This window comes from Motacilla alba, chromosome 20 (genome assembly GCF_015832195.1).
Source record: "Motacilla alba alba isolate MOTALB_02 chromosome 20, Motacilla_alba_V1.0_pri, whole genome shotgun sequence".
Lineage (NCBI taxonomy): Eukaryota > Metazoa > Chordata > Aves > Passeriformes > Motacillidae > Motacilla > Motacilla alba.
The window spans coordinates 4739801-4752405 of record NC_052035.1 but is presented as its reverse complement, the minus strand read 5'-3'; the positions used below and the strand labels follow the sequence as shown (position 1 = coordinate 4752405).

Genomic DNA, 12605 nt, shown 5'->3' with positions numbered 1-12605 from the left:
AGTGTCACCTGCTACAGCATCAGACAACTCAACAGTAATTAGGGTAGAGCTGAGACAGCCTTGTGGAAAGAGCCATCAGGCAAATGGATGGGAATAGCTAAATCAGTTTAGATTTCCTTAACAGAGGTAGATCAAAAGAAAACTAACCCGATTAGGAGGGAGAGAGACACTGATCCAGATCCATGGAGCAAAGCAGAACAGCTATAAAGTGATATTTATGCCTGTTTTCCTTTCTAGGGCTGCATAAAGCATCAGCATGTACCAGTAGATCTGGCCCAGATTTATGGGCTAAGGGTAGACCCTTTTAAACAAGGACAGCTTCTCTTCTCCAGTTTACTTTCCCAGTTAAGCAACTATCAAAAAAAAAAATTAAAATAGGCCATAAAAAAAAGCCTCCCAAATTCAATTAAATGGAGTGGGTGACAGTCAGTGCCTGCTGGCAGTGCCATTCTCCCTGCCCAGGGCACCTTGTCCTGGTTGCAGCAGGGCAGGGATGCATTGCCAGAGCCCAGCTTTGGGCACAGCCCATGGCACACTGCCCCAGCTCTGGGGCCAGCACTGCCTGCGGCCAGGCACAGCTCCCTGAGGATGCAGGGTGGCTCCGTGCTCCCTGACACAGCAGGGCCCCTCAGTGCTGCTGCTGGGATGCTGCAGCACAGGTTATTGCAGAATAGAACACCCCCCCGGGAGCACTGCGCTGCCTTCCCACGGAAAGACTGACACAGACCCTGCTCCCTGCACCAGCCACCACCTCCTGCAGCAAACCTGAGCACTGAGCTGCCACCACTGCTGGCCAGGGCTCATCTCGGCTGAAGGCAGCTGCTCAGTGACTTTGGGGGTGCCCAGGCTCCTCATCAGCCACCCCCAGCACCCTGTGCCATGCCCAGCACAGCCACAGCCTCCCCCTTAGCCCCAGGGCAAGCGCCCGTGCAGCAACACCCAGCCTCTGCCAGGGTAAAAAGCTCCATGAAGCCACTGCTGCTGTCCCCAAACCCCCCGGGAACGACTCACTGCCCGGAGATAATGACAGCACAAAAGCTGCCTGCCACCAGCAGTCTCAGAGAAGGCCACCCTGGCAGTGTCCCCACATGCTCTTGGCAGCCCTGCTGCTTTCCAGAGCTGCGAGTGTCCCAGGGGATGTGTGAGCACAGGTACACAGCATTCTTCCAAAGCGAGTACACTCCCAGGCCCGCGACACTTTGGCTCGGGTTAAATAAACACCCATGCCCCCAAGGCAGCGTTTTACAGCATCCCCTACACCACAACTGGAGCCCAATCCCAAGAGGTTTGTGCTGCTGAGGAGGCTGTGCCAGAGCCAGGGCAGCTGCAGCACTGCCCCTGCTGTGACAGCGACACCTCCAGCCTCCCTCTCACCTCCTCCATAAGCACTTCCCCCAGCAAACCCTCTCCCAGCTCCGTGCCTCATCCTGCTGGCTTCTACCCCAGCTGTGCAGAATTCAGACACCCCAACAAGAGCAAAGGGATGCCCAAAACAAGAGAGCCCAAAGTCCTCTCATGGTTTTGTGAGAGATAAACATGGACTTTGCATGAGTCCCACCTTCCTCCACACTCCTGCATGTGTCAGATGCCACCTGGCACCTCCCAAGGAGCTGATATTGACTGGATATCCAATATTGATTGTATGTTACCAAGATCTTACATAGAAGCTGTTTTGGGACAGGGCAAAACCAACTTTGCCCACTGCAGTGCCAGCAAACACGCTTCTTGTGCCCTCCAGTCCCAGGATCCTGGGTGACCAAGCTGTTCTTGTCATGTCCCAGCCACACAGCAGCCAGGGCTGGGCTCTTCACACTCAGCCTGCTGGGTTTGGAAGGCTCCTCTGGCTGTGGCACCTCAGGATGCTCCATGCAGAGCTCCTGGAGGGAAGAGCAGACAGGACAGCTGACAAACGAGGCCACAGCCGTGAGCAGCATGGGGCAAGGAGGAGCTTTAAACAGATGTGAGCAGCTCAGTGGGTAGGTAAACAGGATCCCCACTGCTTTCCTGTTCCACAGCTGGAAAACCCACAGGCCCTTCCTGCAGGAAGGGAAGGAGGAGGGTGGGGAGCCCACAGCACCGGGGTCAGCTTCCAAAACAGGGAACTGGCTGTCCCAGGGAACCACTCCTGCCCGTGGTACTCACGAGATGTTTCCACTGCTGCTGGGAACTCCTGGTTCTGATCAGGGTGATCCCCGAGGACTCAAAATGCCATGTCAATACATTTTAATGCCACAGAGCAGTGACTAATGGGGTGGTCTGCAGAGCAGCATCCAGCAGGAAGGAGCTGAGTGCACTCTGGATCCTGTGGAGCACAGTGCTTTAGGTGACCCAACCAAACTGACTGCAATCAAGGCAGAATACCCAAAAATCTTCAGAGGACTGTGCCAAAACGCTCAGGGATCCCCAAGAAGTCCCCAGTCAGTGGTAGCTGCAGGTGCTCATACGAGAGCACCCAGGACAGCTGGGTGAACAAGGTGTTTGTGGAAGCTTTGAACCCCACGAGAATGACACCAAGCGGCCACACCTCTGACTCAGCACCCTCGCCCTGCTCTGGGCACAGCTCCTTCCACCTCCACCTGCAATCCAAGCTGTCAATCCCACCTCACAGGAGAAAATCAGCCAACAAATATTGCCCTTGAGCTACAAGACAAGTCTCTGGATGTAAGCAAAGCAAGAAATATTTCCTGTTCACTTGCTCCCCGTGGGGTGACTGACAGATCAATGCTGCAAACATTCCCATTACTGAACCCATGGCAAATCCTACAGCACTGCCTGAGAGTGCAATGATGAGCCAAGCCTTGAATTAATGCTACAGATCCAGGGCTGACCTGTACTCAGATGAACCTTTCCTGGCTCTGAAGAGTGGTAGAAAATTGCCACAAATGAGAGTAATTAGGGTCAGGGGACAGAGCAGCAGCTTCTTCATAGCTATTTCACAACTGCATGATTGAAGTTATGAGAAATAAATTTCCTATGAAAGCACAAGGAATCCTGCTTAGGTGCCTTTTCAGATAGAATTTTAAACCCAGTTGCCCTTCTAATAAAAGCAAAATGGACTTCCAGCATCTCTCCATGACCCACTGCCACCCCCCCAAACCAGACATGCTGTGGTTTTGGCCTAGCATCCAGCAGCAGGTTGGAAGCTGGCTGGTTACAGGCTAGACTGGAACTTCATAGCACACTCAGGCCTTGCATCACTGTTGTGACAGCATCAGCTTTAGGAGGAAAGAACCCTGTGCTAACTGCCTGACGGGCAGGAGGATGTCACCGCACGTCCAGGGGACTGTCCTCCTTCACTGGAGCTCTGGCTCTTTCTAACTCCTGCTATTTCAGGCTGTTACACCAAAGTTTTAATTAAAACAAGAGGCCCATTTAAGCTCCCGTGGAGCCCTGCTCTAGCCTTGCTAATTAAAGACAAACTGACAGGATCTGAAATGATAAAATAAACCAGGTCTGAAAAGTTTGAGGGGCACAGGACAAGTCTGAGCTCTAAGTAGGTTGAAGCTTGCTCTGTGTGGGAACCTGCCCAGCCCCAGGCTCCTGAGGGAGGTCCCGGTCTCTGTGGAGCTGTGGGCTCTCCAGAGGGTGAATCACAGCCCCCCAGATCAGATCTCACCTGCCTTTCCTGCCAGCACACAAGACCTGAAGCCAACGTTGGCTTCAGACAGACACAGGAAGTTCTCTCCAGGTCCCTAACACGAGTGGAATGGCTGTTCTTCACTGCAGGCTCCCTGCTCCTCTCCAGCCCCAAGAGGCTGAGCTGGGATGGATTTCCAGGTGAATTCCTTGACCCAAGTCATTGGGCAAACCACAAACACCCTGCAGCAATGAAACCTTGATGCTCTGTTTCTGTGCAAGGACTTTGTACTTTCATTCAGCATTACTGAATAGGGTAAAACTTTGCTGTTATTGATAAGGATGGGTTTGACACAGAGAATCCTTCAGATCAGATAATTTAAAAGACCCTGAACACACCAAGCCATGGTGTCTCAGTCCTTATCACTGCAACCAGAACCAGGAAAGTGCCAGCACCTCACCTCTAACCCTTGCTGCCCCAAATGGAAACGCTTTGAAGGTGCCACAATCTTCCCCACCCACTCAAAACGTGGATGTGTCCAGACAGATGCAGGTGTGACACAGGACAAAACAGAAGCTGTGTGCAGGTAACCCTGCCATGGACACCATCAGCTGCCAAGCAGGCTAGAACAGGGCTGGTGCCAGCAAGGAGAAAGTGTGACAGTGCCTTAGAGGTTGATTCCTGCTCTAGTCTTCCCCTTTTTTAGAGCTGAACTCTATGGCAGTAGCCCTTAGGACAAAAAAAAAATGTGAGTGTTGTTTTGTCTGGTGGGTGGGTTGCTTGGGGTTTTATTATGGAAGAGGATTGTGGTTAACATTTTTTTACTAATGGGATTTCTCTTGTCAGCCCAGGTAAAGGCAGACAAAGATAAATGAGACTTTGGAAGCTTCCCAGTACATTTCAGAGCTTGATGCTCTTACACTCAAGGCAGGGACCTTTTTGCTGCTCTGAAAGCAAAGCCCAGCACAGCAGACAAAACCACCAGGGAAATGTGAATTAAGGCCTAGCTTGAAAACCTTGGCCAAACTGAGAAATGCTGTGAACTGTTATAAAAAGGTATTCAGAGCAGGAGAAACACCCCAGAGTAACTAAAGCCCATTTCCCACATGAGTGGCACTCGCAGCCAGCCTGCCTCATGCTATCCAGGGAATCTAGAGGCCAAATCCAGCAACAAACTGGATTTTCCAGTTGCAAATTGCAGGGACCTCAGTGGAAACTGCATCCACTGGCTCAGAGCTGCACACGGGCTCTTGTTCCCCAAATTAAAAGGGAGTGCAAGGTGCTTGATTGCATCTCGGCTCTTGATTACAAATGCACCAGCAGCCAGAATTAAACAGTTGGCTTCCTGGCCTATTTAGCATCCTTTAGTGCTGGGTTAGAGGGTGGGCAAGGCTTAGGGGATGTTTTTATATACAAGCATCTGATTTTTTTAATTTATTTTTTTTCCTCAAGACACTCTCAGCAAACGGTAACGTTTCCCAAAGATCTGGCCAAGCTCCAGAGGGAAAAACAAGCAGTGGAAGTGTCTGTAGAAGCAGCTCTGCACTAGGCTATAAGGCACTGCCTGAACCAGCTGCCATAGCAACTGCTATTAAAGAAAGAATTAGAGCATTCTTCACGGAAGTAGGAAAACTCCCAGTCAATAAGTGCAAGGATGAGATGCAAAGCAAAAAATAAAAAAAAAAAAAAAGAGGACAAATATAAGCAAGTAGGAAAAATATGCACAACTGAATGAGAAGCAGGGCTCCTTGCACAGGTAGATGTGCTCTGGTGTTGTGGAGATGCCTATAAATACACTAAGATACCTAACTCCACCCTCATTAGCAAGCATTTTAGATACAGTTGATCCTGCCTTGGGGCAGGAGGTGGATTACATGACCTCCTGAGGCCCTCTCAACCTCTATTTTCCATGATTCTAGGAGGGAGAAATCTACACCAGCTGAGCTGAGCTGGCCTCACTCCAGAAAGGCAGGAATTTAAATCTGGAAAAAAAAATAGATTTAATCCACTTTTCAAGTTCTCCTTGACCAGGAGGAAGGGGCAGAAAGCAGAGCCTGCAACCACAGCCCAGAAGCAAGGAAACGCATTTTCAGCCGTACCAGGGGTAAAGCAGCAACATCAGGTTTCACCCTGCTAGATGGATTCACCCCCAAAAGTATTCATTTCCCCACCAACCTTCATTTGCAAAGAACAATCAGATAGGTGGCTGCAGACCTGAGGTTTTGGTTGTGGGCTGCTGTACAAAATACACTCGGAAAACAGAATGATGCTGCAGAAAGCCAGCGAGCTCTCGGGAGCAATCAGGCTCATACCCTACATCCCTTGGTAGAACTGGATCAGACCCCAGAGCAGGACAGAGCCTTGGCTCTCAGAGCTCACAGCCAAGGACAGAAAGCACAAAATTCCCCTCTGGGTTGTGCTGCTTACTACACAGAAGACACCAGAGTCCCCGATGGAGCTGCTGTTTACACTCTCTGAATCCTCACTGCTGGAGTGGGACAAAATATCAGAATCAATCATGTGAGACTCCATTTTCTTCATGCAGAAAAGCCTATTCCTTATTCACACAACTCATTTTATACTGTTTTTACAGAACTCGTGTGCAACTGTAATTGGTTAATAGTTTTCTTGCCAATTACTCTATTGGTTAGTAAAAGGTATTTTTCTTGTCCATCAAATCTCTCTAGCCTTAAATTGTTTACATATTTCCTTCACTGATTTTTGTGGGACAGATTTAATGTTTATGTAGGCGCTGTTTTTCACCTAGGAATAGACTGTAATGTTAACAAACTGTTCACACCAGGACTGTTTTCACATGGGAACTTTCAAAGTACTAGCTGCCCTCAGAAGAAACGACAGGCCAGCCATCAATCTCACCGAGCAGGCCTGATCTTATGAAGCCTTTCTTTGATATTTTTTCCTGACTGCAACAACAAAACACACCGTGAATCGGAGCACAGGAAACAACACTCACCTGGAAGGCAGCCAGGCAGGCAAGAAACACTCTGCCTGCAGGACAAACCCCCATGTCCCATCTCCTGGGGCCAGGACCTGGCTGGGCTGTAGCACCAGCCCTTCCAGGTGGGCTGCTCCCAGTGCTCCACCCCATGCACATGGCAGGCAGGGCTCCCCTCAGCAGGAAACACAAGGACAGCCAAGCTGGGAAGGTACAGGCTAGAAAGAGCCACTGCCGTATCAGCAAGGGGCAGCAGATTTGGAAGTCCTGGCTTGGACATTTGGCAGCTCTGCAGACACCAGGAAACCAGCAGGCATGCGAGGCTGCCTCCACACCACAGGAAGCAGAGCAGCCAGGACAGGGAAGGGTTAAATGGCCCTGACTGAGCACCTGTAGGCAGGGACATCTCCAGGCACCTGGCTGCATTAAGGTCCCATTGATAATCTGCCTTGGGCTCACCAAAGCCTGACGTTCCTGTTTGAGCCCTCCCTGCCGTGCTTTGGCCGGCAGGGCTGGAGAGCAGATGGTGACCTGACATATCCTACCTGCTGCACCTTGCAGCACCACCTGAGCAGGGCCAGCTCTCCTCCCACTGCCCACACCTCCCTGGGAGGCAGAACACTCCTCACACACTTTAACACCACCAACACCACCGATAAACCAAGGAAATGCCCAGTTTGTACTCAGGTGCACATGCAACCAAGGAGACACTGAGTTTCTCCCCCAAAACACACTGTGGCCAAATGCTGGAAGATGATTAAGTGGTTTAAGCCACTTCTTGTAAGAAACAAAATCTTGAAAACAGCGATTGGCCAATTCCTGTTTGATTAAAAACACCTTAAACCCAAACAGAATTCTTACTGCAGTTTGAATCCAATGTTTATTCATTACCCTGTAATCCTATTACAAAGTACACCAGAAGTATTTTCAGTGGTATAAGAAATGGTCGGAGGCAGCACACGTGTAAAAGCCAGAATGTGAAATGATGTGGAAATGACCAACTTTTGGGAAATAAAAGAAGTATTTCTGATCAAACTTTTTTGTTTAAACAAAAATTGTCAAATGAATTGGTGAAGTTGACTCCAGATTTGGGGAGGGAGAGGGCCACATCCCAGGAAAACCTGAGATGGACTTTCAGTGTTAATTTCGAGAGAGGAAAGTTGGCATTTGAATCTCTTATGGATATAATTTCCCCACTTGACTGAATTTCAGAGAGTAGGGGGAAAAATTTTAAAATATTTACTTGTTATGACAATAGAGAAAGTTGCTGATTCAATATTACTCATGCTTCCAGATGCCTCTAGTTAGCTGCCATATGCAAATCACCCCACGTTGGCATCACATCCAAACTGCATGAAAAAGCCAAGTTAAAATGTGGCCAAATACATGAATCTGCTTTTGGAAGACACACCAACCCCATTAACAAAATTAACAAAATTCATCATTGCCAAGGGCTCCCACACGCAGCTTCCTAAAGAGGACAGCTCTCATTTCCACACCCAGTGAGCTTAAAACTCAAGAAATGCCTTTGTTATTAAAAAGAAACTTTTCATTTCTGACTCAAACCATTCCCAAATACCCAGATAGACACTCAGACTGATGGTGATAAGAGATCTTTTCTTTTCAGAGCCCTTCAAAGGGCACAAAACCCAGGGGAGAAACCTTCTCAGACAGATAAATGCACTTACTCACAGTCCTGGACACAGGAACCCCAGGAAAAAAAGCTTCAGGAGATTAATAATGTGGGTGGAAAATTAAGGCACCTCATAAAGGGTTTGAAGTAACAAGGGAACAGATCACATCAGCTTGGAAAGGTTAAAGAAAGCAATTTATAGACACTAATTAGGGCCTCTTTTAAAAGTGCCTTTGCAAATGACAAGGTTGGGTTTATTCCAGAGAGGTGCAAAGGGAGCGTGCTCGGGGATGCTCCCAGAAGGGGCAGGACCCAGGCTGGGCACCATGGCACAGGAACAGGAGATTTGGGATGGCAGGGGGATGTGTGGATAGGAATAAGTTGCTTTCTCCCCAGGGTAATCTTCCCCACACAGTGAGCTCCAAGCTTATGCCCTCTGCTCTGTCACTGTTTCACCGAATGCCAAGTCCAAGGTCACCAAAGCTGAGTTTTCCTTCACTTTCAGGCTCACCAGCAATGAGGATCTGCATAGTTAAACTCCTGCAGAAGTGCTGCTTTATGCAACACGCTGGCTCTGATAAGGTTTGGCTCGCAGGATGAAGTGCCAGGAGGTGGGAGCTGAAGGACTCTGCAGCAATGCTGGGGGCAGCAGGTGCCTGTAGGAGGCAGCTCTCACCCAAGAGCAGGAGAAACCAGGGCACCTCTGGTGCTGCTGGAAGGTGAATCAATCCTTGGGGTCTGCTGGCTCCTTGAAGGAGCCCCAGCTCACCTGAAGCCAATGCCAACACCTGCAGTTTGTGTCATTCAAGCAGGAGCTCCCACCACAAACAGCTCAGGTGTGCACAGGGAGTTCCAGACAGCAAATGCCACATGTTTGTACAAGCAGCCACTTCACCCACCTCTGGGATCTGGTATTTTTTTCAGTTTACAGAACACCAGCTCATCTCCCCATGCTCTGGGGCTACTTTTAGAAAAGCTCAGTGATGTAGAAAGACCTGGACATGACAGCCCCGGCTGCTTTTGGGGCCGAGGTGCTGCCCTGGGAACGGCAGGACCAGCCTCCTCTCCATGGTTTCAGTCCATCACCTCACAGAACAGCCTCAAAGGGCCACAGCCCTCAGCAATTTCTTATCTTCTCAAGTCCTTTGCAATCACTAGAGCAGCTCATAAAGCATTCCTTTGTTGCATTATAAAGCAACTCCTTCGCAGCCATCGGAACAGCCGCATCCAGCAGCACACCCCCTGTGAGCTCCGTGTGGGCTGGGGGTCCTCCCTTTGCACCATCCCTTTGAAACCAGCTGGGACTGAGCCCAGAGCTGGGTGAGGACTGGAGAATATTTCCAAGTAAACTGGAGATGGTGTGGGATGCCCCTCCCCAGCACTCCCACAGAGGGAATGGTCTGGTATAGCAGCTGGGAGTGCTCTGGGCTCCCACCTCAGACTCACCCATGAGCTGTCTGGAGCCACCCCAGCTTGCCAAACTGAAGGTCCAGGCAGCACCCTGCAGCCCAGGGGCACTGCTGCCATCAGTCTGGGGTCACTCACTGCCTGTCACCTCACTGTCCCCAGCCTGGCTGCCTGCTCACATCTGCCACCAGCATGTTTGCAGTGTGCCCCTGCTCCTCTTCTGTCAGCAGACATCCAAAGGAGCTTTAAATAGCAGCTTGTTTGTAAACCTGGGATGTTTTGACAGATCTGTTGCAGAAGATGAGAGGAACAGGCAGACAGGAGCCATCACCCCCTCTGCAGCTCCTGCCCAGGCTGATGGTCTCCTGGAGCCTTCAGTCCTGCTTGGCCACCACACTGAGACCATGGAGCCACAGAACAAGTGAGCTTGGAAAAGCCCTCCAGGATCACCCAGTCCAGCCATTCTCCCAGCACTGCCGAGGCCACCACTAAACCACGGCCCCACGTGCCACATGGATGCATCTCTGAAATCCTCCAGGGATGGTTACTCAACCACTGCACTGGGCAGCCTGTGCCAGGGCTGGACAGCCCTTTGGGTGAAGAAATCTTTCCCAATAAGCAATCTAAACCTACCCTGGGGTGCAACTTGAGGCCATTTCCTCTTGCCTTTCACATGTCACCAGGCACACTGCAGCTCTCTCAATTACACCTGGGCAAGAGGCAGGCAAAGGACAGCGAAAGCAGCATGTCCAGGACCTCAGGACCCCTGAAGAGCCCAGCTGGGTTCTGCACCCACCAGCTCCACCCTACAGCACTCAACTACCACCTCAGGAGGTGGTCATACACACCACAGCCTCAGACACCACCTGGACAAAGAGCCAGTCCAGTACCCAACTCCATTTCTGCTCCCTGATTCCATTGCACAGCACCCACCACCATCCCCTCTCCCGCTTTGGGGGAGAGAATGATAAAAATAAACAGAGAAGTCACAAGGGATGGAAATGGCACAGCCACCCAGAGGTGACACGTGCCAGCTGCGCCCCCAGCTCCACCTTCCTCACACTGACTTATCAACTCCTTAATCATTTATATTTCACCTCCCCCTCCACATCCCACATGGAAACAAAAGATGATTCATATATCAAAATAATCACCTGGGACCTCCAAAAGCCCACGAGTTGCCACACTTTCTTGATAAAGAATTTTGCCAGTTTGGCACCTGGGTTTGACTCTGTCCCCTCCTCCCTTTATACTGGTCCCACACCACAGAGGGGGCAGAGCTGGCACAGGACCTGCCCACACACTCCTTTCAGGACATAGATTAATTGAGCACAAAACAAATTCACTGTAAAAACTTAAGGCATCTGAAAAATCCAGCTACTTGGGAAGCACCTGTGCCCTGGGAGTACTGTCCCTCATCCTCTCCAGAGGGTGGGCAAATTGATTTTCTGTCAGCAGAGAAGTGAATTTGTAACATTTGGGTTTTATCACCAGCATCACGTTGGAAAGAGCAGCTGCTGGTTCAAGCCCACAACCTGGGCTTGCCCACAGAAGGAGAACAGGATTATGGTGCCAGAAGAGACCTGCAGGGATGGATTTTCCCTCGCAGGAGGAAAAGAGTGAAGCTGAGAGCTGAAGGATGAACTCTGCAGCTTCAGCAGTGAAGTATCCATGTCCACATGCGGTGCAAGAGCACTGTCTGCAGGACCCTGACCCATTACACCGGTGTCACAGCCCGAACACGGGCCAGCCCTGCCTGCTCGTGACCCTCAGGGAGCACAGCCACCCTTCACCAGGGCCTGACCACAAACACCTCCACCATTCCCGCCTCCTTCATAAAATGACAAAGCATCTGTAGGACACACAGTGAGGAGCCTTCCTCCTTCCAAATGGCCCAGATCCCAAACCAGAGAGAGCTGAAAGCAAAACCACAAGGCTGGGCCTTGCAGACCCATCACACCCCCAGCCGCCGTGCTAAGCAGGGGCACCAGCACCAAAAGGAAGAAGATGAAACTCTCATCATCAGTCCCAACGCTGTGACCTGTCACTGGCAGCTGCACAGCTGGGTATGAAACCCAAACCACAACCTGCCAATAGGCAGAGGTGATACAAGTGCCAACCCTGTCCCCTCAGGCAATGCCAGCAGTCACAGCTGCCTTCACTGCTGGAGCCCTCCTAGAAGACCACAGCAGCTCAGAGAGAGAGACACAGGGCCACTGAGGCACAGAGCTGGAGAGAGCTATGAAACCTCTAAAGCAAGGAAGCAACAAATAAAAGCCAGCATTTCCAGGGCACTGCCACAGGTCTGCTGTCCCAGGGAGGTCACAAATGCACAAAGAACCAGAGCCACGGCAGGACTTGGCAAATGCAGTGACAATGCCCAGGCAGGGCCGCACTGTCCACGCTCTGTTTCCAAACAGGAGCAACACACACACACAAGGACAAGTTACAGTGCAGAAAAGGCTTGCTCAGAAACAGGGACATGACTTTAGGGAGATTCTTCACCAGACAAGATGAGGTCCTTGCCTTCCACCCACGTACCAGGCAAGGATACACTGCCTCTTGAAGAGGGTGCTGGAAACTAGAGCAGCATTCTCTAGCAGAGATGCTCAGCTGGCCAGGTTTCCTAAGCACCCTCCTCTGCCATGCCAAGGGATCAGGAAGATCACACCAATTCTGTCACCTTGCAGAGCACCGACCCCAAAGGCTGCTCCAGCTCTCCTGCAAGAGATATTTTTACTACTCTGCAGAGAAGCACTCTCCGGCTCCCCAGAGCTCACAGGTTTTCCCCCATGCTGTGCTGAGGCTAATGGTTATTGACTTTCAGACATAGTTTTCCCTCCTCCCTTCAGATTTTGTAGCAAAGCACTTTCATCCACTCTGAAATGGTGCAATTAAACCAATTTTGGAACGATTTGCAGGTCTGTTCTTCAGGAAGCACTAAGCAAAGCTGTGCTTCCCAGCATTTTGGGAAAAAAATTCAGACATTCACGTAGCTCTGAATCCATGCCCTCAAGCAGGGAAACAGATTC

General features: G+C 50.5%; 1 protein-coding gene across 1 annotated transcript in view; it reads right to left on the bottom strand.

Moving 5' to 3' along the window:
* Positions 1-12605, bottom strand: part of PPP1R16B (protein phosphatase 1 regulatory subunit 16B) — a 59425-nt gene that overhangs the window by 28320 nt on the left and 18500 nt on the right. The gene's annotated exons all lie outside the window — the stretch shown is intronic.